General features: G+C 40.9%; 1 long non-coding RNA gene across 1 annotated transcript; it reads left to right on the top strand.

Annotated features, from left to right (window-relative positions):
* The first annotated feature begins 14,248 nt into the window (after positions 1-14,248).
* On the top strand, positions 14,249-26,460 carry LOC138850073 (uncharacterized). The gene is made up of 5 exons (XR_011389475.2): positions 14,249-14,498; positions 21,596-21,718; positions 22,314-22,349; positions 22,926-23,106; positions 23,487-26,460. It is a non-coding gene; the product is annotated as an uncharacterized LOC138850073 (long non-coding RNA).
* Positions 26,461-27,218: the final 758 nt, after the last annotated feature.

The following is a 27,218-nucleotide window of genomic DNA, read 5'->3' as shown; positions in this document are numbered from 1 at the left end:
TGCTTTCTACCTGGCAGGGCCTGCAATATTGATTCAGTTATGTCATCTAATCTCAGGGCTCAAACGTGAATAAAGACATCACCTGGTCCACCAGTTCCTCCCCGGCCTCTCACCATAGCCATCCGTACCTCTTCCTCCCTTTGTTCCTTGGACAAATTACACAAAATTGGTAGTTGTTAGATGGTGAAGCTAAACAACAGTAGTAACACATTTTTGCATAGTGATCTTATATTCTGTAACCTTGCCTGACTCATGTATTAGCTCTAATAGAGTTCTGGAGGATCCACAAGGATTGTTATAGGTAGAAAACCAAGTTATCTGGAGACAGAGGTAATTTCATGTCTTCCTTTACAACCTGGGTGCCTTTTATCTCCTATTCTTGCTGAATTTCTCTGTCTAGAGTCTCCAGCACGCTGTTGTTCCTGATCTCAGGAAGAAGCTCACCATCTTTCACTCATAAATATGATGTCAGGTATGAGTTTGTCACAGTGCCCTTTTACCAGATAGAAGAAATTCCCTTCAATTTTAGTGGAGTATTTTTCTCATGTACGGTGCTAGATTTTGTCAAATAACATTCCTGTATCTACTGAGCAGATCATGTCATATGGGTTTTGTTTTCTTTTATTCTGATAATATCACATATTACACTGACTGGGTGACTTGATCTTGCCTTTGTGGGATAAATCTCAATTGGTCATGGTATATTATCATTGTTATATACAACTATCCACCACATAATGATGTTTCAATCAATGATGAGCATATACAATGGTAGTCACAATATTATATCACCTAGTGATGTCAGAGCTGTCTTAGTTTGTGTAAGCACATTCTATGATGTTCACAAGATGATGAAATTGCCAAGTGATGTATTTCTCAGAATACATTCCTATTAAGTAATGCATAGTTGTATTGCTGTTCAAAATGTTATGAGTTTGTTGAAGATTTTTGTCTTTATATTCACCAGAGACATTGGCTTGAGGTTTTCTTTATTAAAAAAATATTTATCTCATTTATTTGAAGGGCAGAGTTACTGATAGTGCGGGAGATGCTCGGGGGGTGTGGGGGGAGAGAGAGACAGAGAGAGAGAGAGATCTTGCATTTGCTGGTTCACTCTCAAAATGGCCATCACAACAGCCAGTGCTGAGCTAGGCAGAAGTCAGTAGTCTGGAATTCCATCCAGGATCTCCCATGTGGGTGGCAGAGAATCAAGTACTTGGGCCCTCTTCTGTGGCTTTCCCAGGCATATTAGCTGAGAGTTGGATTGTAAATGGAGCAGCCCGGGGTTGAACTTGTAATGATATGGGATGCTGGAATTGCAGGCAGTGGTATAACCCACTGTGCCACAATGCTGGCCCCAGTTTTCTTTTCTTGTACTGTGTTTGTCTGCTTTTGCTGTCAGGATGATACAAGCCACATAGAGATGGCATGGGAAATCTCTTTTTCTTTTTTGGAAAGACTTTATCAAGAATTTATGTTAATTACTCTTTAAGCATCGTAGACTTCACCAGTGAAACATCTAAGATGAATGTGCCTTCAACTGCTGTTGAGTGGAGTGTTCCATACATGTCTTGTTAGGTCTAGTTGGTTTGCAGTATTGTTAAATTTCTCTATTTCCTTACTAACCATCTGTGTGCAATATACATACAAGGCAATGATGATGCATTTATCATTATTGGAGATTCCATATTTGCAAAGTCTTTTAGTTATTTCTTTAAATATTCTTTCTTATCCTTTCTTAGTGCTCTCTCCTTATGGGACTCACATTATGCATATGATGTTATGTTTGATATGTGTCTTACAGTTCTCTGTGTCTCTCCATTTTTCTTAAATATTTTTCCTTTCTGTTCCCCAGGAGGGATAATCTCAACTGATTTATCTTCAAGTCCACTCACTCTTTTTTTTTTCTGCTAAAATCTGTTCCTGACATCTCCCCATGAATTTTTCAATTGTGTTTTTGTAATTTTCTGAGATAATTTCTATTCAATCCTTTTTTCAGTGCTTATTTACTTTTTACATATTTGAAATGCAGAGATAGATAGATAGATAGATGATAGATAGATAGATAGAGATCTTCCATCCACTGGTTCACTCCCCAAATTCCTGAAATGGTCAGGGCTGGGTCAGACTGAAGTCCAGAGCCCACACTCCATCTGGATCTCCCACATGGGTCAGAAGGACCCCAGCACTTGGACCACAGTCTGCTGCCTCCCACGCAGGAAGCTGAAGTGAAAGCAGAACAGCCAGGACTCAAACCACCATTCCAGTTTGGGATGCAGCAACCCAAACAATGGCTTAAGCCACTATGCTATAATGCTTACCCCTAATCCTATCTATCATTTCCTTCTCTTCTTTATTGATATTCTTTCTTTAGGGGCATTGTTCTCATATTTTTGTTTACTTACTTAGACATTGTGTCCTTCTATTCTTTGGACATATTTAAAATAGCTTATTTAAAGGCTTTCTCTGTGCCTGGTGTCTGAGCTTCCTTGTGGATGATTTCTATTGATACACTGTTGTTTTCTTTTTTCCTTGTATATGGGCCATATTTTCTCATTTCTTTGCCAGTCTGAAAATGTTTATGTTCAATGTAGGCCTTTTAAATAATATAACAGAACAACTCTGGAAATTAGATTGTCTCCCCTTCCTAAGGTTTTGTGTAGTTATTACTGTTGTTATTATTGTTCCTTGTTCACTGACTTCCCTGACCTAACTGTCCTTTATAGTCGTTGTGGTGGGTGCCCATGTTGTCTCTGGTTAGCTTATTTGTCAGCTAACGATTTGGCAGTGATTTCCTTTCCACTGGGCACCAATAATTCTCCCAATCTGTGCTGAGGGTTCTATGTGTGACTTCTATGTGTGACTTTCAACACTAACGCAGTTTCAACGCTGACTTGGCTTTCACTTCTTCATTGTCCAGAGCCACAGGGTTAACCCAGGGCACACACTTCGGGCTGTCTCTGGTCTTTTCTGGGCATGCACACAGCCCTTCCCAAGCGTGTACCCTTCTAGATTTCCAGGAATACTTTCAAAGTCCACTGTGGACATCTCTTGCCCCAGCTCTTCTGATTAAACATTTCGGTCAGGCTTTTTTTGCTCCAAATGTGAGCCTCTGCTTCAAACAGCTGTGATACTCACTTGCCTGTGATGGTTTTCAAGCAATATCCCCAGGGAAAAGGTTGATTACACTGGGTGAGCTCTCTGAGTCAAGTCAAAGAATGATGACCTTGTAAGCAGAGTATTTCCGGCAAACCCCACGCAGGTCAAGTAATGATAATTCTCTGGGAATGCGGCTGCAGGGGCTCTGACAGCCCCATTTGCCTCCTCCGTGGCTGCCAGGCTGCTGGCTTCCACTGTGACTTCTATTAGTTTCCAAGACTATCTCAGAGCTCAGAAGGGGAGAGGGACCTGGAGGAAGTGTGAAGGCCGCAAAATTCTTGCTGAGGTTGAGCTGCTTCACTTGAATAGATTCTCGTCAGATTGCTGCAAACTTGGGTTAATTTTCAGAGTTCTGAAAAAAAGTTGATGCTGACCATTTTCTGCCAGTGTTCTTGTTGTTTTTACGGAGGTGAGAGTCCTTGGAGGTCGTCACCTCACCATTTCTAGTGATGTTTCACCTCCTTTGAATCTGATTAAAATCACACCCAGTCTGAGATTTCCTAAGGACACATAAGAAAAATCGCTAAGTCTTCTTTGCTTCTCTTTTTCAGTTAAGTATGGTACCCCTTTAAAAAGCCCTCTGCTTTTGAACTTCTTTTCCTTGTTTGGAACTTCTTATCCCTGTTCTCTTTCCTTTACCTTTCAAAAAATTCTCTCTTTAGTTATTTGAAGCCAGGGACATGGGAACTGCACCAGGTGCAACTTAGCTCCCTCCTACTCTTCCTCGCCTCTGGCCTCAATTTTGCAACTGCTCCTTAGCCTGTGCCCTTCAAGGTTGTTTCCTGTGCTTTTTGCTGGAATTCACCATGCCAGGCGGGGACTTATTCCAGATTGAGCCTCTTTTAAAACCTGCTGGTCCCAAGCTGTTCCTACAGTTTGCAAGGTTATTTCATTCTCATGCTTCCTTGTTCATCTTGGTTGTTTTTCAAGGGTAAAGGCTTTCAGACCAGAGTCTGCAGTGCATGGCACGTGAGGTATGTGGGAACCAAGGGGATCGGGAAAGGCCATGGGGCAGAACTCCAAGCCCCAGTCACCCCTAGTGACCCTGATCAAATTCATCCGGGTTTTATCTGCTTTCTTTGTTTAAGTCTCCCTGAAGGACTTCGTTGTGACAAAGTGCTTCCTGCTGAAAAGAAAAAAAAAATTAAAAATTCCCTGTCTCAGGAAAACAACTCCATTGTTGCCACAGGTAGGACTGAGGGAATACACAGCCTAACGAAATCAAAGGAAAACCCACCATCAAACACCTTTGGTTGTACAGGATCAGTTTAAGACTGCTGCATTCTCTAGAGCACCACACATGAAAGCTAACCCTTTTCTCTTATAGACATGGAAACTAAATTCCAGACAGGACCTAACCCAAATTAAGCATAGTTTAGCAGGAGCCAGAAGCTAAAAGACGGGGGTTGGTCTTTCTCCTTGTCCTCTGCACATAGCACATTTCCAAGCCACGGTAGTTCTCAGCACAATGTCTGTCCATTTCTGTTAATAACACAATATGCAGCCTTGGAAGTTACAAAGCGTTTATTTGGACTCACAGTTCTATCCACGGTCAAGGGCATATGACTGATGCAGGCCTTTTCATTTGCAGAATTCTGAGAGGGTGCAGGACATCACATGGCAACAAAAAGGGAGTGTGTGTGCCTTCTGATGTGTCCACTTGTTCTCATAAAGCTGCCGGCGCAGAATTTCAGGGACTCTACCTTGATGCTCATCCCTAACCCTAATTCCTTCCAAAATATCCCACCTCTAAACTGACAAGTTTCCAACCTCTTGACACTTCACAGAGAGGATTAAACTCCAGCACGAGTTTTGGAGGCGACAAACCACGTTCGACTCAGCCCCCAGAAAGGAAGGCTTCGCCCTTGTCAGCTCCGCTTCCCGCAGTCTGCTTGGCTCTCCCCTTGCTGCTCACTTCTCAGGTCTTTGTTAGCAGGCAGATCCCCCTGCTCGCAAACACAATTTTGCGGTTATAAAAACTGGACTCACCTCCTGAGAGAGAGAGAGCATTTATTATTAACTAATTATAGGCTGATAGGAGAAAGGGAAGGTCATGTGGAAAGCCAAATCAATCTTCCTATATGGAGAGAGGTTTGGGAATTTACGGAGTTGGGGTAATTGGGGGCAGAACTGTTCAAAACAAAGCAATAGAACATGACAGAGAAAAGGGGCAGGGAAAATCTGAAGAGTGTGCACCTTGACAAATCATGGCTTTACATACATCACATGTCCAGAGGTGGCTACTGAAACACCAGTGGATGTGTGTAGTTAACAATTTTTTTATTTATGTAAGGTGAACAAATTTCATGTACTTCATATATTCAGATTCAGGAGCATAGTGATACTTCCCACCCTCCCCTCCCTCTGCCCATGCTCCCACCCTCCCCCCTCGTTCCTTTCTTATTCTTCCTTTTGATTTTATAAACTGAGAGTATGTCATTTAACACTATAATGAACCGTAAGTAGCTCTCCAGGCAGACTGCTGATCTCCGCAGTCTCAAAACAGGACTGGCTGCAGTTGGCTCTGCCCAGTTTTACCAGGGACCCCAGGAAAGACAGCTCAGTGTTTACCAAAGCAACTATTATGGGATTGCAAGTTGCTACACCACCGAGAGGCAAATTACTAATATGGGCCATTAACAGGAAGCTTGCTGTTAAGCACAAGAAGGGAGACTTTGCTGTCCATGGTTTAATGTTGTCTGGTTAGCCTCTTTTTTTTTTTTTTAAGATTTATTCATTTATTTGAACAGTTGGATCATAGACAGAGAAGGACACACACACACACACAGAGAGAGAGAGAGAGAGAGAGAGATCTTTGGTCCACTGGTTTACTCCTCAAATTGCTACAATGGCCTAGGCTTTAGGCCAGGCCAAAGCCAGGATCCAGGAGTTTCACTTGTGTCTCAGTCATGCATGCATGTGGGGATCCAAACACTAGGGCCATCTTCCACAGCTTTCCCAGGCGCATTATCAGGGAGCTGGATGAAAAGTGGAGCAGCCGGGACTAGAGCTAGGTGTCCATATGAGACGCAGGCTACACAGCCAGCAGCTTTACACGTACAACACAATGCTGGCTCCTTGTTTAGCCTCCTGAGTTTAGAGGATGGTGGCAAAGATTTTTGTAAGTACTTGTTTTAGTCATAATGCCTACCTCCTCTGCCTGTTTCAAGGTAGCTTAGTTCACATCTTTAAAATTAAATGTTTGGTTGGTTCAGCCTAGCCTATAGATTAGTTACTCTCCAACTCTCCTAGTCAGGTTTAGTATCTGATCCAGTAAATTGTAGCTGCGGTGGTTGGGCTGCTCAGTACAGTGATGGCCCTCTAGCCCTGCCCCTTCTGGTTTGTGAAAGAACTCAAAGAGTGGTAAGTCATCCCAACAAGGAGGACAAACATATTTATGAAGGCAGCAAATATTTGGTGTGGTCACAGAGACTGACAAATATAAGGTCATGCATCTACTGAAGACCACCTGCAACTAGAGTGTCTGCTGGTTATCCCACTGTATTAGGGCTCTCCAGGGAAACAGAACCAATGGGATTTTGTCATCACCATAATAAATAAATAACTGTAAGCAATTGACTCATGTGGTTATGGAAGCCAGGAAGTCTAACTCTGCAACGTGAGTTGCAGGCTGGAGACTCAAGAGAGTTGGTGGAATCCTAACGCTGTCTCTGCTGGAGAATCCCACCTTACTCTGGGAGGTTAGTCTTCTTCTACTCTGGTCTTCAAATGGCTGGGTAAGGATGACCCACATTATGGAGGGCAATGCGCTTACTCAGAGGTCACTAATCTCATCCAAAACATTCCCTACGTTGACACATGAAATTAACCAGCACACCTGCTTTCCAAGATCACACCCAAGGCAGTTCATGTACCACAGAGGGAAAGTGATCCTATAGTCTATCTCAGTGACTCATTTCAGTTCACTTCTTTCTCAGCCCAACCCATTCTTTTTTTTCTGACCTAAATTTTATGATCCTTCACATTTACATTGCTGTCACAGAGAACAAAGGGATCGACACTCAAAACAAAACTGAGATTTAAGGTGGTGGCTTACTCAGAGCAAAGTAATTGTTTTGTTTTATGGAATCTCCTAAAGACCGCCTCATCCTGATCACTCTCTTCTTCGCCTGAAAGTCAGAACAACCTGGTCATCATCAGTGATATCAAAGCCATAGAAGTTAAATAATACCCCAAGGCCTAATCCTTAGAAATGCGGTAGAGACCCATCTGAGTTTTAAAGTATACAGATCTCTTCTGTAAATGCCAAGTGCTACTATTGTCACTGTGAGTTACATAATTGGGAGTTTTCTTGCCCAAAGGAAAAATTATAAATCCTCCCTGAGAATGTCCCTTTGTGCAAGGGTACTTCAAAGTCTTCATGGAAAATTTGAATTAAAAGATAGGTTTAAGGGTGGGTGGTTAGCCTAGTGGTAAAGTTGCTTCAGTGCCATGTTGGAGTACCTGGGTTTGACACCCAGTTCTGGATCCTGATTCCAGCTTCCTTACAATGCCATCCCAGGAGGCAGTGATGATGGCTCAACTATGTGGGAGATCTGGATTTAGTTCCTGGCTCTTGGCTTGAGAAGTAAACCAGTAGTCACGTTCTCTCTCTCTCTCTCTCTCTCTCTCTCTCTCATTTACTCTTTCCTCTTTCCCCTGTCTCTCAAATAAATGAGTTTATTTTTGTGCAAAAAATGTTTGAAATCCATGCATAGCTTTCTCATAATAGGCATTTTCCATAAACTTGTTGAAGACCATTTGTGTATATATTGGCCCTAAAAGTAAGAGTTTTGTTGCCATTGGAATGTAAATGACAAGTTTGATAAGCCCAGGAAGGACATGCACATCCTTGGTATCTCAACTCAAGGGAAGTAATTAACACACTTTTCTTTTTGGTGATGCTTGGGCACACGGATCCCTTCATTCATGCAGAGAACCTGCTGATCTTTTTCTTCTTCAACATGTAAATAATCAAATTGACAGCTTTAAGATACCACCTATAAAAAGGGTCTTCAAAAATTCACAGAAAAAGTGTATTATGAAAAAAACTACAGCCGGCGCCGCGGCTCACTAGGCTAATCCTCCGCCTTGCGGCACCGGCACACCAGGTTCTAGTCCCGGTCGGGGCGCCGGATTCTGTCCCGGTTGCCCCTCTTCCAGGCCAGCTCTCTGCTGTGGCCCGGGAGTGCAGTGGAGGATGGCCCAAGTGCTTGGGCCCTGCACCCCATGGGAGACCAGGAGAAGCACCTGCTCCTGGCTCCTGCCATCGGATCAGCGCGGTGCACTGGCCGCAGCGCGCCGGCCGCAGCGGCCATTGGAGGGTGAACCAACGGCAAAGGAAGACCTTTCTCTCTGTCTCTCTCTCTCTCACTGTCCACTCTGCCTGTAAAAAAAAAAAGAAAAGAAAAAACTACAAATGTATTTCAAAAATTTTGCACCAAATTATATTTATCTCAATAATTTGGATCTTTTAATAATTTTTTCATAAAATATTTATCAAGATTTCTTTATTTGAGGTGAAGAATGACATAGGAGGAAAGATATATATGTATCATAGATAAAGATATATAGATATAGATATAGATATAGATATAGATATAGATCCCACTGGTCCACTTCCCAAATGGAGGCAATAGCCAGGGTTGAGTCAGACTGAAGCCAGAGCCCAAGAACTCCATCCTGGCCTTCTAAATGGATGGCAGGGACTACAATTACTTGGGGCATCATCTGTTGCTTTCTCAGACACATTAGCAGGAAGCTGGATTGGAAGTAGAGTAGCCAAGACTTGAACCAGCACTCCAGTATGGGATGCCAGCATCAGAAGCAGCAGTTTAACATGCTGCACCTCAAAGCCAGCCCTCCTGTGAAATTTTTGAATATCTTCATATCTTAAGACTTCTAAAAAAGACCGGTATTTTATCTGTTCCATTATATTGAAGAGCACCAGTATATTTTAAGTTATTCATTAAGAAGAGTAAGGCATGGAATTTGTTTTTGATGCTATGTTTTATCCGATGGTTAATACACTATTGAAATAGAACCATTACTATCACGTTGTTCTAGGCAATGTGAAGGAGAAAAATGAAAAATAAAAAACCTGCTAAAACATTTATTCTATTTATACAATAGATCAGTGTGACTTCTGCTGAAGCAGGTGAATGGGATAAAAGCACAGAAATCATAATGCCTGAAGTGTCAATGACTGAGAGCAACATAAGCAGTTGGTTATCTGTGTACAACATCAATTTCTATCTTTGCTTTTGACAGCCTTTTAAAGAAGACCCTAATTTCAGAATTTTCTAATATCGCTTCAAAAATTGCTTTGATGTTATACTCATGTATTGTCTGATAAGGGAGCATCTTAGGGAATAAATTGAAGGCTGATTGATAAAACCCACTTTGCAGAAGTTAGAATCATGGAGTCTAGTAGTGCTCTCATTTTTATGCCTTTAGGTTATTCTAGCCTGTGTCATTAGCTAAAGAACGGTTTAGAAGTTTGGGAATGTTGCTGTCTCTCCATTGTTAGGTATGAATTCAGGTAACCAGACAAATTGCTAACAGGTTGTATTTCCTCTTTGCCCCCATCTCTAACCATATTGAGTATAAACCAGCCAGTCCCCAGCTGTGTTCAGTTAGAGCTGTTGACTTGGTTCAATGAGAGGTTATGCTAGGTGTACACAAAGGTAAATAAGCCATGGTCCTCATTCTCAAGACACTCCCAAGCTAGTGCCAGAGAAAGATTCATTATGAATATTTCTCACTGGACCCAGCATGTGCAGCGATAGTTGTAAGCACAGGGAACCTCTGTGCAGAGGAAGGTACACAAAACAGCATAGATTAAAATTCTAATGGACCTAGGGAATGACCTCACTCGGCAGTTTTGTGTTTCACAACGCAACCCATTAATGGTCATGCTTTCAATTTAATTGGTCACATATAACCTTTTCTCAAAAACAAAAACAAAAACAAAAACAAAAATTAGAGAACTTGTGCTTCCAGTCTCCTCTTCCTCCAGCCCATTCTCCACCATCTCTTTGAGATACAAATCTGATGTTTATTTTCCCAATTAACACCTCTGGGATCTCCAGGAGCCTACCTGAGAAGGCTGAAATTCCCGAGGGCCTCTCTCCAGTCCCTGTCTCCTCTGCTTTTCCAGTGGCATGCCCTGTTACTCACTTTCTTGTCCAATGCTCCAACTGGGTTCAGTCTACATATTTGCCGGTGTTTTTGCTCTTGGTGCTATCCTAATCACCATACAAGACCCAGCTCAAGGGGAAGTTGTGGCCCTTAGGGTTAAGTTTCTCCAGTTGCCATCCAGTGTCCTGCTGATGTGGCTGGGAAGGCAGCAGATGATGGTCCAAGTACTTGGGCTCCTGCCACCCATGTGGGAAACCCAGATGGAGTTCCTGGCTCTTGGCTTTGGCCTGTCTCAGTTCTGGCTGCTGTGGACATACGAGGAATTAACATGCAGATAGAAGATCTCTCTCCATCTTTCTGTCTTTCCCTCTTTCTCTGTCATTCTGCCTTTCAAATAAATAAATAGATAAATCTTCAAACAAAGATCAGAATTCAGGAGCCTTCATCTTTGTGCAGCCTTTCTTTACTTCCCAAAGTCAACCTCAACCTCCTTTGTGTTATCACTGTAGTTTATTCCTACCTCTATATTGTAGCAATGAATATTGGGTCTTGCAATTATTTGTTAAATACCCAACTCCACAACCAACCTCTAAACACCTGTATAGCAAAATTTTATTTATTTTATTTGACTGGCATATAGAAAGCACTAAAAAACCTTGTGATGAGTAAACAAGTGAATTACTCTCATTGCTCTATTATTGCACTTAATTCAGTGGTTTACAATAATTTATTTACATAATCCACTCCACTTCCGGCCTACGTAACTTGAGGGCGGAGACTACACCTTAGCTATTTTTATCTGCCTGGCATATAAAATGAATGCATAAGCAAACAGATTAGTTCATCAAGGAAAGTACCAATCAATAAAAGTTACAGTGCTTAGGATCATCAGATTCTTCTCATGAGAAGACTGCTACTGCAACATAAATACTGCAGTACTTGAGAATACATGCCAAAAATGTTATATAGTAGAGGCTATAGCTTAGACGATTTTGCGAGAAGGAAAATGACCCTGTCTTTTTTTCCCCACTGAGTGTTAGCAAATGATGATCTGGAAGAGCTGTGGTGACACATACCATGGAAATAACTAAGCAATCAAGTGAGATTTCACAGCACACCGACTTGCAAAAATGACTTCTAGTTGGCCACGCCATGACTCTCAATACAGCTTGGGGGAGAGTCAATGAGACAGAGATCTGGGAAGGCAGCGGATCTCAGCTCTCACTGCAATCTACATGTAAAGGAGGTTTGCAAGGCTGCAGGTGCCCCTGATGTGAGAGAAGCCTCCAGAACATGATTGCTGTCTTCAAGACCTCCCTTTCTCTCACCAAGACTAAGTGGCACAACAGAAAAAGAGACAGCAAGGATTGGAAGATGAGATGAGACTCAGTCTCGGGCTCTCTTACATGGATACAGGTGTCCAAAGCGGCATCTTAAACACTACACAAAAAGCCCACTCCTGATTTGTGAAATGTTATGTATCAACTTAAAAAAATCAACTTTTTAAAAAGACATGACGGTTGGGCCAGTGCTGTGGCACAGTGGGTAAAGCTGTCAACTACAGCACCGGCATCCCTCACGGTGCTGGTTTAAGTCCCAGCTTGCTCTACTTCCAATCCAGCTCCCTGCTAATGCACCTAGGAAAGCAGTGAAGGATTGTCAAAGTGCTTGGGCCCCTGCACTCATGTGGGGGACCCAGATGGAGCTCCTGCCTTCGGCTTGGCCCAGCCCTGGCCATTGTGCCATTTGGGGGATGAACCATTGGATGGAAGACCTCTCCTTCTCTCTTTCTTTTTCTCTCTCCCTGCCTCTGCCTCACCATCTCTGTAACTCTTTCAACTAAGTAAATAAATCTTTTTTTAAAGATAAGAGATATTATGGTCGATATAAATTAGATTCATTCCATTTGGCCATACTGATTGCATATGAGTATATTTATTTAATGACATGTTTGGTTTATATCGATTTTCATTTTCCTAACAAAAACTGGTAACAAATGTATTTTTTTTTCTCTTTCCTTCCTCTCATTTACTGCCACTCCTTATCTTCCTCAACTATTCCAACAGAAACTGCTAAGCAAAACCCTAACATTGCTTTGGTCCTCACTTCTTACAGTGGCCATATTGATTTTCTGGAGGGAATCTGGCTAAGGCAATCGACTTACATGGATCGAGTCTTCAAGCAGTTTGTGTGGGCCATGGTTGAGCATGGACATAGCTTTCTTTCTTTCTTTCTTTCTTTTCTTTTTCTTTTTCTTTTTTTTTTTTTTTTTTTTGACAGGCAGAGTGGACAGTGAGAGAGAGAGAGACAGAGAGAAAGGTCTTCCTTTACCGTTGGTTCACCCTCCAGTGGCCACTGCGGCCGGCGCATTGCGCTGATCCGAAGCCAGGAGCCAGGTGCTTCTGGTCTCCCATGGGGTGCAGGGCCCAAGCACTTGGGCCATCCTCCACTGCACACCCTGGCCACAGCAGAGAGCTGGCCTGGAAGAGGAGCTGCAGGCACAGGAGTAATCTAGTGCACCACAGCGCCGGACACATTGAGTCTTTTTTTTTAAGGATTTGTTTATTTATTTGAAAGGCAGAGTTACAGAGAAGCAGAAGCAGAGAGAAAAAGTTCTTCCTCTCTCTGGTTCACCCCCAGATAACTGCAATGGCCGGAGCTGCGCTGATCCGAAACCAGGAGCCAGGAGCTTCTTCCGGGTCTCCCACGTGGGTGCAGGGGCCCAAGGACTTGGGCCATCTTCTGCTACTTTCCCAGGCCACAGCAGAGAGCTGGATTGAAAGTAGAGCAGCCTGGACTCGAACCGATCCCATATGGGATGCCGGCACTGCAGGTGTTGCTCCACCTGCTACGCCACAGTGCCACTCCCCCTCCCCTCAATGAATCTTTATTCGTGAAGGTAGATTTCCCTTCACTAAAGGTCTCTACAGGTCATACCTTGTGTAAAGCTCAGAAACTCTGCATACTCTTTATTTCTGTAGACATATAAGCTCATGAAAAAAATAGTAAACCACTAGCTTCAATACTAATACAATAAAATGAGACTTTAATATTCATTGAGGTACAAAAAAGAAAATTGACATTCACATGAGGAAAAAACCTATCTGAATCAAAGCACGTACTAACGATGCATGATTAAGAATTTACTCTCAAAATGCAATTAAAGAACCCACATGTGTACTTGATTATCTCCCATTCCTATACTCTAGACTGCCTTTGCTTTTTTCCCACACAGATAGTTCTCATGATCATAATTCTGATACACAAACAATCTCACTTTTTCAATACTTACAGTGTCACAGAGGCAGCCAGCATAAGCCCAATAGGAAATGAACTACAGTTCTGATTTTATCCCAACAGGAAAGAAGATATGTTTATAATTTCCCTCTAGGAAATCAGATCTATTTCCCTGCTTAGCTTGACAAGATGATGGTATATCTTTTCCCTCTCTATTAACTTAACATCAAAAGATTGGTAACTCAGAGTTAAATACATAGCAGCAGACTTTTAATGTCAATCAAAATGTATGCGAATCTCACTTCTGTCAGTTTCATGGAACTCAAACTCATTACTGAAAGTATGTATAATTTTCTTTTCACATTGTGAAAATCAAAGAAAAAATGCCAGGCTAAACATTTTATCATTATCATTTCATCCGAAGATTTATAGGTTCACAATTTTTTCCCAACTGTCTTAATCCAATCGAGCCCTTCAGTGATAACAGGAAGGTGAATTTTGTGCTGCTTCTTACTATTTACCCGCAAACATGAGCATAAATCTATGCAAAACTGAAACCTTAAATCAAATCTCCAGACTCAGAAACCTTGTTTAATTTGCAGAGGTAGCTTCAGATTAATTTTCTTCTGAGTTACATTCTGTTGCTTTCCAAGCTGAAAAAATATGCTCGATGATGAATGATTCAGCGCTATTTTTCCCTCAGCCACATAAACGGACTTCACAATGGAAGGAGCCTGATTTACTGACAGCAGCTCTCAGTACGGGCTGTTGCCAAGTGCCTCCATATGTGCTGCATTGGAGATGCTCCTTCTGGGAGGTTTTCATCAAAACAATGCGTAATGCAGTGACTCTTCCTGGGAAAGTTATAGGAGGAAGAGAGGACAGCAACTGGCACCCAAGGCTAGCCTAGGCTTTCATGAGGACATGCACGGATTCTTCAGTGGAAAATTCTCTTCATTCGGGTAGGTGGCATATGATTTGTGGGATGCGATGGAAATTTAAAAATTTAAAAATTGAACACATTAGACATTTATTAAGAGGACATAGAAAGAAGTTGACAACACCTATGCTTTTAAATCTCACAGAGAATGGGCAAAGACAGAAGGAACAGAAATGTTCTCAGCCATGCATCTTCATGTGAATGTGTCTCTCTCTGTCTGTCTATCCATCCACCTATCCATTCTCTATCACCTATCTATTTCAGAGATCATACACTTGTAAGAAAAAATGATTTTGGAGAATACACTATCTGAAACAATTTTCCCCTCCTGAAGATTGTCTTAAATAATAACTAGGCAGTAAGTTAGATAACGATGTTTCCTAAAGGCTACTGAAATAGTTTTTAGTTCTAACACTGAAAATATTTTTGCAAGAGAAGGTAAAGATTCAATTGTAGTGTATGTCCAAATTATTCACATGTTTTTACTGTGTTCTTACATAAGACCTTGCAATATCCTCTTAATTTTATTTTATCTGAAGATTTACTTATTTATTTGAAAGTCAGAGTTACACATAGAGATAAGGAGAGGCAGAGAGAGAGAGAGAGAGGTCTTCCATACGCTGATTCACACCCTGATTGGCTGCAATGGCTGGAGCTGTGCCAATCTGAAGCCAGGAGCCAGGAGCTTCTTCCAGGTGTCCCACGCGGGTGCAGGGGCCCAAGGACTTGGGCCATCTTCTACTGCTTTCCCAGGCCATAGCAGAGAGCTGGTCTGGAAGTAGAGCAGCTGGGACTCAAACTTGTGCCCACATGGGATGCCAGCACTGCAGGCGGCAGCTTTACCCACTACACCACAGTAAAATCTACGGAAGGCTGTGAGGAGGTCCCAAGTTTGTCCAGGTTCTTGTGACTGCTGCAGACAAGAGCTGTAGCTATCACTTAAATTACAAGGGACAATAAGATCTTTCAGAATTTTCTATGTAGTTTTCACATGGGTACCTTCTTAAAAAATTATTATTTGAAAGGCAGAGTTACAGAGAGAGAAAGGGAGACCCATCTTCTCTTCACTGGTTCACTCCCCAAATGGCCACAATGACCAGGGCTGGGCCAGGCCAAAGCCAGGAGCCAGGAGCTTCTTCTGGGTTTCCCATGTGGGTGGTAGAGGCCCAAGTACTTGTGTCATCCCCCACTGCTTTCCCAGGTCACTGCTTTCCCAGTGGCACTGGTATGGGATGCCAGCATTGCAGGCAGCATCCTAAGCAACTGCACCACAATGCCAGCCTCCACATGAGTATATTCTTGAAAGTGCAGGCCTGGTTAACCAGATGGCTTGAATGTGTCATTAAAATCATGTCCTCTTATTAGGTTTTCTAAATTGAGGGTAGTAATGGAGTCTGCCAACTACAAATAATGGCTGTGTTTATTTATTTTTACATTTCACATTTCAGTGTTTTAATTTTGAGCTACCATCTGATGTTTTGATACGTGTATACATTGTGTAATCATCCAATCTGGATAAACATACCTATCTATCTCAATTGCAGTATTTAATGTTTCATGTTAAACTGCATCTTTTTCTTAAATAATTCTGTAACATGAATACCTCATTACTTATAAATCACTTTACCTTATGATCTTATTAATATTGACATATAAAAACCAATGTTAAAGTTGACTGATTATGCATCTCTTACGGGTGCATACCTCCTATATATCTGTTATTACAGGTAGAAGGAAGAGAAAATAAAATCAAGCCTTCTTAGCTGTTGTAAGGTTTTCCAATCTAATGAAGGGGTCTGAGTGAAACTTGCATTCACATGTAAAACTGATAAATCAAATATCGTAAAGTTATAACTCAAGCCAAATGATTAGCAATTTCATGAGACTCCATATGAAGGAATGGAGAGAGTGTTTGTTCTTCTGTCCTGGGAACACTGTTAACGAGGCTACTGCTATTCAAACCTGCTCCACATTCACTGGTTAAAAAACTTAACTAACAAATTAATTTAGCTCTGGCACATTAATCTGTGATTGCAAAATTTCTGTTAATGTTACTTCAATTTCCAGGCAAATTATTGAGGCCTTTTTTTAAACTTCCCTTCTTCTTCCATATAAAAAAAATTTGTCAACTTCTGCCAGTTTTTTTGTAGCTTGTATCTCAAACCAGGCTCCACTGATCCATTTCCATTCTCACTGCCACTAACTTTGCTTAGATTTCTGCTCCTATCCTGAAAATGTCTCCTAGCTTCCTTCATTATCTCACTCCTCCAGTTCATCATATGCTCTCCGTCACACCAAGGGAAACACGATACCAAGATCTCATTGCGTCACCCGTATTTAAGATGCATCTGAATATTGTAGGTGTTCAACAAATACTTGTTGAGTAAAAGAACAAATAAACATGTACCAGAATAATCCTAAACCACTCACTGTTCATTCCAAAGACCCATTTAAAAAAAAAAAAATTCTTTCATTAGCTCCCCATCACCTACAAAGCAAAGTCCTTCATTGTCTGCATCCAGGAGTCTCTTGCTTTGACCATGTCCTCTGTCCATGGGCTCCTGAGCCATGAGGTCCTGCCAGACCAAAGTGCACAGCCTTCCTGGTTTGTGCCCCAGGCTCTTCCAACTTCATCCTTCTGCTCTCCTGCCATTACCTTGACACAAATCCTCCTTTTCCTTCTTAACTCCTCTTATCCCATCTTCCCAAGAGGAATAAATAAACAAGTTAAGAGAGTAATTTGTTGCAAGATAAAATCCTTTATGGCTTTTATTGTTGATGCAAATCAGTGTCCACTCCTAAGATTTGCTGAAAGCATTGTTTGATGTAGTTTCTTTAGGTAGTTAGCTGCATCTTTGAGGGAAAGTAATATTTTTTACAAATAATGTACCTCATCTTTCTAAACTAAAACTAGGCTCAAAAATGTGATACATAATGAGGTGATTTATTCCCTCAGAATATCCCACTGTGCAGGGGTTTTTAATCTTAACGCTATATATTTTTAATGGTTCCCTCGCTGCCTTTCCTTCTACAGTAGCTTCATAATAGATTTTATAAAAAGAAAAGTCATCACCAACATATAAAGCTAAGTATTCAAAGATAAATCTCTTGATACAAGGAGACAGGAAAAAAAAGACAACCTTTGTGCCTCAATTTTGTTGAATTCAGAGCTTCAATAATAAAGAATTAGCACAAAGCATGAATTATTATTTTATAATGTATTTATTTGAAAGGCACAGGGTGGAGGCAGGGAGAGAGAGAGAGATCTTCCTTCCACTGGTTCACTCTTGAAATGCCCAAAACAGCCAGATTTGAGCCAGATCTGAATTCAGTCCACATCTCTCAGCATAAGTGGCAAGGACTCAAGTACTTGAGCTTTCATGTGCTACCTCCCAGGGCGTGCATTAGCAGGAAGCTAGATCCGAACAGAGCAAGACTCAAACCCAGGCACTGTGATATGGGATGTGAGTGTCTTAAACACTGAACCAAACAGTTTCCCTTATAAATGGCTTTTATAAACGATGTCAGTACTAGAAAATATAGAATTGCTCTGTGTAATTAACTCATACATTTTTTTTAATGAAATTAAAACAACTATTTTAGCTCCACTTGGAATTGTTTAGCAGGCTTTGGAAGACAGATTTTATTCTCAATGAGTTTTTCCCATGACTTCCTTTATAAAAACAGGAATTTTAATAATTCCAGAAGTAAGAATAAAACTTAACTTTGAAGGGGTCAATTGTAGTTCAGGATTTGGAAGATAAAATGTTTAAATGAGCCTTGAGCTTAGTATAACACATGTGCTTCTTCTATCCATTTTTGCAATAATACCTTACAGCAAATAAAACCAGCTGTGTAAATGAAAAATTCAAATTAGATATGTTTAGAACAGTCCCTGGTTCTAAAGAATCCAGTCACAAATCTATTTTATTCCTGCTGTTACTGAATGTAAACAAACTGGCATCCAAACCTCAGGAGTTTCTAAAGTCAGAACATCTCTGATTGAAGATGAACGCTAATGTGTCCCCCAAATTCTCCCCTAAAAGAGCTAAGATGCATAAGAAAACAAGTAGGATTATAGATAGATTATAGATGATAGATAAATAGCTATAAATATGCATAGATAAATCATGTCTAAATATATGTCTATAACAACCCATATAAAATTTTATCTAAGAAATATAGTAAAATATCAAGAATAAACATAGCTTGCATTCCATTTCTACCAATATGTGAACATAGAAAGTATTAACAGTTTATTAAAAATTGAGTTGAGATTTCTAGTGATAGTTTACTAACAGAATCATACATTTCATTTATTAATTATAGCTAAATAATCTGAATATACCAAACAAAAATATGGCTAATGTAAGATTAGTCCTGCAGATACAAAATGATGTCATTTTCCTATGAAGCATAAAATGCTTGCGAGATCACTCTGCACTCCTATTGTTGAGCAAGTCTGTGTATAGAGTTCTTATTAAAAGAGGTGATCTGTCATTATGGACGGGGGACACATGGATGGGGCCATTTGTCAAAACAGGCTCCGGTGCAGCAGCAGTCCATTCAGCTCACACAAGTGTATTAAGCCAGCCTCCCTCAGGCCCCAAGAATGAGCTAAAGGAGCTGGCATACCCAGGAGCCTGTCTTGTGCTCCCTCACCCTGCTGTGGAAGCAACCCTGCGGCACCATTTCTACAGCAACAAGGGATTGCCCTGAGCCTACTCTGCTTTGTGATCGATGCTAGCAGCCCAGGATGTCACTTGACAGCCTCAATCATGCCATCAGCGTCTTCCATGTGTCCTAGAGCTCCTTGCCGCATGGAAGCTGCTGTTCCAACTCCTTGCTGCACAAGGCCGTTCTCTGCTGCAGGGCTCTGAGGATCAGCGCTACAAGCCTTGAAATCAGGACTGCCACACAACAGATTCTCTAGCAGTGTTGAGTGTTCCGGGCTGTATGGCCTGAGTGGTGGAGCAGACCTGGAGCAGAGACCTCTCGCTCAGAACAGGCAGATTTCCGAGTCATCATTGGAGCAGTAGCTCAATAATGTTATGCTACCCTCACATCCAGCTGGAAGAGATACAAGACTCAGTATCTCGACCTTTATGCTAAGACTGATGACCTGGCTTACCCAGATGGTTAGGCTGCTTAATACTTCACAGCAAGTACACAAAGCTGACCTATTTTTGTAAGGTTTACTTCACACTTTTTGGAACCTCTGGGTTTTTTTCTGTGGCACCCAGGGTACTTTCTACTTTCTGTTTATCACTCTGTACAGTGTCATCAATGCAGGAGACGAGCATAATGCTCTCAGAAAATCAAAGTCACCAGAAGCTGAGTTATTCACAGCATTATGAAGGGCAAATGTGACATCCGCTACTCGGTCATGAGTATATTTCGTCTCTCATTATTTCAAAGGCATTTTTCATGCCATTAAGCATTCTTTTTAAAAATAAATGTTAGGAGTGGGTGCTTAGCCTGGTGGTTAAGATGCCCAGATCTCAGATTGGCGTGCCTGAGTTTGATTTCTGCCTCCGGGTCCTGACTCTGGTTTCTGACCCATGCTCACCCAGGGAAGCAGCGATGATTGCTCAAGTGGTTGAGTCCCTGCTACCCATGTGGGCAGACTTGGATTGTGTTCCTGCCACTGGCCCAGCCCTTGGAATTGAAAGAGCAATGGGAGCTCACTGTCTGTGTCAGTCTGTCTGTATCTATCTGTCTCTCTATTAAATAAATAAAAGTTCTAAGGCACAATCATTTTAAAACAATTTATGACATTTTATGGTTATGTGATATTCATAACACTATTTTTGACTACTGGAGATTTAGATTTCTTTACTATCTACTGTTACAAATAATGGTGTAGTGCAATAGGTGAAGCCTCTGTCTGAGATGTGAGCATCCTATATGGGTGCCGGTTTGAGTGGTTTCTGCTTCCAATCCAGCTCTCTGCTGTGGCCTAGGAAAGCAGTAGAAGATGACCCAAGTGGTTGAGCCCCTGGGAAGACTTGGAAGAAGCCCCTGGCTCCGGGCTTTAGATCGGCTCAGCTCTGGCCATTGCGGCCATTTGGGGAGTTAACCTGTGGATAGAAGATCACTCTCTGTCTCATCCCTTCTCTGTAGCTCTGCCTTCCAAATAAATAAATAAATCTTTTAAAAAATGTTGTAATAAACTTTTCACATGTAATTGATTTCATTTCTATTTTCTTAAAGTAAATTCCTGGACATGAAATTACTGAGCTGGCATGTAAAGACATTTAAGTTTTGGATTCCTGCTGACAAACTGTTAAGAAACAGAGTACTGATTTGTGTCCAACCTCATTTTAAAGAGTTCATCCCCCTAAATGAATAGCAGCAATCTTGACCTTTTACCTCTGCAAATTCAAATGTTACAATTTCTCTTGATTCCTGTGGTGATATCTGTTTATTTTATTGTTATATGTAGTAGAATATTTTCATATGCTTATGGGATATACTTACTTCCCATTTTTTCCAGAGCCCTCTGACAAGTAACCAACATAATCTCCACCCATATTATTCCAAGTTTTTGTATATATTAAATCCTTCTCATTTTTAATTTCCCACCACTCTCCACACAGTTTAAGACTCAAACCTGTGGGGCCAGGATTGTGGTGTAGCGGTTAAAACCACTGCCTGCAATACCGGCATCCCACAGGGGCTCAGGTTTGAGTCCCAGCTGTTCTGCTTCTGATCCAGCTCTCTGCCATGGCCTGGGAAAACAGTAGAGGATGGCCTAAGACCTTGGGCCCCCGTACCTGCTTGGGAGACCCAGAAGAAGTTCCTGGCTTCAGATCAATGCAGCTCTGGCTGTTGAAGCCAGTTGAGAGTGAACCAGCGGATGGAAGACCTCTCTCTCTCTCTGTCTCTCTTTCTCTCTCTGTATAACTCTGACTTTCAAATAAATAAATAAATCTTTAAAATAAAAAGACTCTAACTTGTTACCATATTTTCAGCATAAATAATGATTGCTCCTTTCGATTTTATAAAATATTCAAAAGATCTATTTAATAACTACTCTGTAAACTGCTTAATTATATTAACACCATAGATGAGCCCTGCACTAGTAACTTTTCTTCTTCCCTACTCTCACACCACCAGCCAGCAGTCCTTTCTGGCTTGGAGTCTGAAGGAAGCTCACGACATGGCCGTCTGGTATGTCAGAGTTGGGAACAGAAAGAAAATAATATCAACGACTTTTATTTGGGAATCCAGGAGTTAAAGGTACACATAGACCTAACACTTAACTAGCAAAATTTATAACTATCTATATTCTTCTCTTAACTTTCACCAAGCTTTTACTGTATTCCTTTATTTATAGAAATGAAAATTGAATGATGCTATATGTAACAGCAAAGGGTGAATTTTACATAGTGTTGAGTAAAGGAAGCTGGTCATATCAGTATTATATGAATCTTTTTGGGAATAGCTTCCCTACCACATTATTGATTAGTTGTGTCTGGTATTGAATATAGATTAGTCATATCTGGTAGGGAATAGCTCTGGGTAGAAGGATTTTGGCTGGAAGGGACATAAAGAGGCCATCCAGGATGCTGGAGACAGTCTGTCATTTGCGCTGGGGGAAGATATTATTTACAGCATTCACAGGTATTGAATTTTACCAAGTGAGACTTGTGTACCTTACCATATATATTACATACCTCAATAAAATTTAAATAAAAGGGAGCAGTGTGTTCTTGTACAAGGCTTCTGTGAAGTGAGTAGTAAAGAACTTTTTTTCTGTTTTTCAACTTGGACGTTTTGTGTGATGATGACATTTATATGATTACATAATCTCTTTTTTATAACTTTCTTTTAGGGGTTGCTATATCCTAGGTGAAGTTCAAGAAAAAAGGTAATTTCTAATTAGACTCTCTAGGAGTCACAGGCATAAAAGATTACATACTAAAAATTGTATAGATGTTTTTAATACCAATTAAACCAAATATATTACAGCAAATCTCCACTTCTTACATTAGTTTAACATCAGTAATTCCTAATATGATATGTAAGAGAACTGTACTTTAATTCTAATTGTGGTAGATACTAATACAATTAGCAAGATCTATAAGCTCACCAAATAATTTATGAAGTAAGCTCCCTCAAGAGAATAAGAAAGACTGAAGAAGTCTTCATATCTCTGTAATTATAAATACCTAATTTATGGTGTTCGAGAACTCTGTCTTTTAAAAAAGATCATTCTCATCTACTAAATTTGTATTTTCCTCCTACTCTCTAAAAAATGATAGTCTTTGTGTACACCTTATTTCTTTGTGAAGCAAAAAAATGTTGTACATTAATGCTTTAATTATGAAAGGAATTCTAGCCAGTATCAGTACAGGTGGCATGCCAGAAAGGCAACTTGCCTAAAATATAAAAAAAATATAGTTTAAACGACTAATTTAGAAAATGATTTTTTTTTCATTTGAAGGTGATGCTTATAGATGAGAGAGGTATATTCTTGGTGTCTACTGGTACATAAGAGACTATTAGAAGCCTGTACAGAAGTGCTGCCAAGGAAACACAAAGACAAAGCTTAAAGACTTAAAGACAAAGCTTTCATCTCCCCATGAAATACTAGCTGAAGGCAGAAGGACTGGATAGTGGGAGAGGTGAGAACTACATCTGTATTTGCATGTCCTCCCTCATATTTCCATGCATATATTTATTTTTAACCATTGTCATTTGCTGTTCTCTGTGTGTGTGTGTGTGTGTGTACATGCATGTGGATGTTTTTCTGTATGAGGGTACATCAAAATGTTTGTGGGAAATGAAATTAAAAGATGTTTATTTTCATGCAAAACAATGAAATTCATGTGTATGAGAATTCTTTAAAAGGTTCATGGAAATGTGTATTATGAAAAAACTATGCAGGGGTTTCAAAATAATTTTGCAACAAAATAAACTTACCCTTTAATTCCATTTTCATGAACATTTTTAAGTAGTCTTCTATTCATAGTGTTCATTGTTAACTGTACCGTTTCTTTCACAGGTTACAGAACAGAAAGACAGAATAATGACAGAACAAAAGAAACAATGGACATAATTTTGATCTTCTGACTCACGATGGCTGCAGTAACTACCAAGGATATGGATGGCTCACTTTTGGGGAAGTAGTGACCACATTTTCTGCTGTAGGAGAGTTAATTGTATTATTTATTGCACTATTATTACATTGTTTCTGCCTGTCTGTCTTTAAGAGTTGTAGTGGCAATTTGTCTTTAGGGCCATCTAATATCTATGGGAAATCATATTGGCAGAATTCCTTATCTTACAGGTCTCAACTTGGCTTCAACCACAAAAGTGGAAAATGCAAGAAGTTGCTTGCAGCTAAAGTTGTGCACATAACGCAGGCCTTATCAGTCATGTATGGAATTGAAAGTTAGTGATGCAAAAAAGAAAATCCATTCTGATGATGGGTTGTGTGAGTGGCAATTGCAGTATGCACAGTTTCCCATCCTGCGGGATCATTTTGGGTGCTATTTTTGGCAGAGCATCTCCAATTTTCTGATTCTCATGCCCCCTGGGTGAGACTGAGTTATTCAATATCCTTTGTATAAATTTATTTTCTGCCAGTTTCAACTAGAGTAACTTCGACTACTTTCAAATAAAAACATTCACTCATAAAATATGGGACGGTGATTATAAACAATAAGTGAAGTAAAGAATTTCCTAAAAAGTTAGAGCAACCTAATGCTAAGAGTGGGAAAAGGAAATTTTCACAGTGAAAAGACTAAATTTGCTCATACAAAAATTTTGGCAGTGATTATTTATAGTTTCTGGGGTTATAAGTAGTTCTACTCTTCTTTCTTTTCTCTATTCCTTCCTCTCTCCCTTATTCTCAACTTTCTCATTTTATTACTTATTTTTATTATTTTTAAAGTTTTTATTTATTTATTTAATTTATTTGAGAGGCAGAGTTACAGACAGGATGAGACAGAGAGAGAGGTCTTCCATCTGCTAGTTCACTCCCCAGATAGCAACAATGACAGGAGCTGGGCTGATCCAAAGCCAGGAACCAGCAGCTTCTTCAGGGTCTCCCATTTTCTATTGCTTCCCCAGGCCATAGCAGAGAGCTGGATCAGAAGAAGGGCACCTGGGACACAAACCAGCACCCAAATGGGATGCCCGCACTGCAGGCAGAGGCTTAGCCCACTACCCAACAGCGCCAGCCCCTTATTCCTGCTTTTAAAAATACCTTTATAACATTCTTTTAGCACAAATGAAACAGCTAAAACATTTTAATGACTGTAGAAACATGAGGCAGAAGTAGAATTTAATGTTTGTGCAAATGACAGAAATAGATGGGAAATGAGGAAGTAAGTTCAAGAGAGATTACTAACTCAAAGTCACACAAGTTAAGCTGCAGATAGGACCAGGGCTCAGATCTTCATTCATTCAACAAAGAGGTCTGTGTCGGCAGCTTGTAGGCACAGTCAAGAGAGTAATGAATGAGCTGGATAAGGTGACTCCTCTACTGAAGCTTAAATAACCAAGTAAACCAACAAATAATATAATTTTAACAAACGATAAAAGCCAAGGACAAAATAAGAGCTATATAGTACAAAATGGTTGGTGTGCAGACATGGAGAACAGGAGAGGTTCTTAGCAGAATTAACATTTCAGCTGAAAGCTGAATGGTAAGGGACAAGAAACAGGAGTGTCTGGTGAAGAGAATTTCAGGAAAAAAGAACCATGTGAGGCCAGAAGCAGGCATGAGTTTGTAAAGGCAAAGGGAAGAGGGGAACTGTGGACATGGAAATATGATTAGAGATATAGAAAGGGACATAATGTGCAATGGTTTAAAAAAAAGTTAAAAGCATAAGTTGTGGCCCTTGGAACAATTTTATTTGCAAAATAGCATAAGCTAATGAAGAACCTTAAAAATCAAACCAAGATGGAGTGACCTAAGCCAATACCATTAAAAACAAGAAGTCACCTTTGCCCCAAATAAAAATTAAAGTTTAAAATTACAGCCCTAAACTTTTTCCCCCAAAGCTAAAATTAGGTGCAGCTATAAAATAAGGGACCCTGTGCTTAGCTAGCTGCGACACTTGTGCCTGGCTGTGCTAAGACCTAACCCAGTTTGTATGCCTCCTAATACTCAAATAACGGTGTGGGAAGCGGGATGCCGCTCTCCCACAAGGGGAACAAAGGGAGCGAGAAGTTGTCCCCCCCTCAGGGTGAACAAGATGGCGCTGGCAGGGAAAGGAACTACTAAAGAAGTAAACAACAAAATGGCAACGAGGTGCATGCCTCCCGTGTGATCTCATAGCTGATTGGATAGAAGACGCATGCCCTTCACATGATCAGCTCGTGGATTGGACTGCTGTATGCATGGACTCTATAGTGCTTTTGATTGGTCACTGTGGGTATATAAACCGTGTGGCTTGTACTGGGGGCGCTCTCCAGACTCCCGAGTTCAGGAGGCCCATTTGCGCAGACGCCGAATAAATCCTCTTGCTCTTGCATCAGCTGGTCTAGAGTCTGAGTCTCTGGGGTGTGCCTCTCGACGTGTTAGCATCCTCACTCCGAGGGTTTAACACTAAGACAAAATGAAGTTGAAGAACAGTCTTCTAAACTGCACCAAGGGGACCTGTTAAAACACAGGTCACAGGGCCCCACCTCCAGTTCCTGATTCACAGTTTCAGAATTTGTGTATCTAGCTATTGCCCAGGTGTTACTGCTGCTGCTGGTCCAGGGACCACACTTTGAGAAACACCACCGTGCTGGCACAAAACTTTTGGTGACAGACTTTAGTGTCTTAGATAAGGGAAAGCTATGGAAATGAAGAGAAGTGAGATATAATTTGTAGGTAACCCAAGTGATTTGAGTTGGAGATAATCAAAAGAAAGGAGCAGATAACTCCTAAGAGTTGGTTTGAATGGCAAGGGGCAATGGCAGTGCCTGTTATAAATATCGAGAAGACCTAGGGATTGGTGTATTGGTTAGGGGATTAAATTAAGAATTTGTGGTGTTGTGATTTATTACATTTTCTTTTTTTTTTTCTTTTTTTTTTTTTCAGGTAGAGTTATAGACAGAGAGAGAGAGAGAGACAGAGAGAAAGGTCTTCCTTCCATTGGTTCACTTCCCAAATGGCTGCCACGGCCAGCGCTGCGCCGATCCAAAGCCAGGAGCCAGGTGCTTCCTCCTAGTCTCCCATGCAGGTGCAGGGGCCCAAACACTTGGGCCATCCTCCACTGTGCTCCCGGGTCACAGCAGAGAGCTGGACTGGAAGACGAGCAACCGGGACTAGAACCTGGCACCCATATGGGATGCCGGCGCTGCAAGCAGAGGATTAACCAAGTGAGCCACAGCACTGGCCCCTATTTCATTTTCTTAAAGTTATGCAAGTAGGGTAGCAAGTAGAGAGTGCAAATGCAATTCAGTTGAGAGTTGGAGTTGAACACACAAATCTTTATGTAACTCATCAGCAGGTAGAGGAGACTAAATGTGATTATAGAAAAATAAAAGCAGGGTAGAACAAATGGGCTCCAAAGCTTTTCATGTAAGGGATTCTACACATAACAGGGAACTGTATCTGGGACCCAAGGGATCAGCCACAAGAGGAACCAAGTTGCCTGAGATAGGACCTGGGACGGTCCCTGAATTGCAACAGGAGCCAACAACATGCAACAATGCAAACCCATCATACCTTCCTGAGAGACATGCTTATTCCTCCTGTCCTGTCTGAAAACTCACTGAATACAGTAGAATAGCTAAC

This window comes from Oryctolagus cuniculus, chromosome 6, assembly GCF_051225735.1.
Source record: "Oryctolagus cuniculus isolate XC-2025 breed Fujian yellow rabbit chromosome 6, ASM5122573v1, whole genome shotgun sequence".
Taxonomy (NCBI): Eukaryota; Metazoa; Chordata; class Mammalia; order Lagomorpha; family Leporidae; genus Oryctolagus; species Oryctolagus cuniculus.
This window is presented reverse-complemented; position numbering and strand designations above follow the sequence as displayed.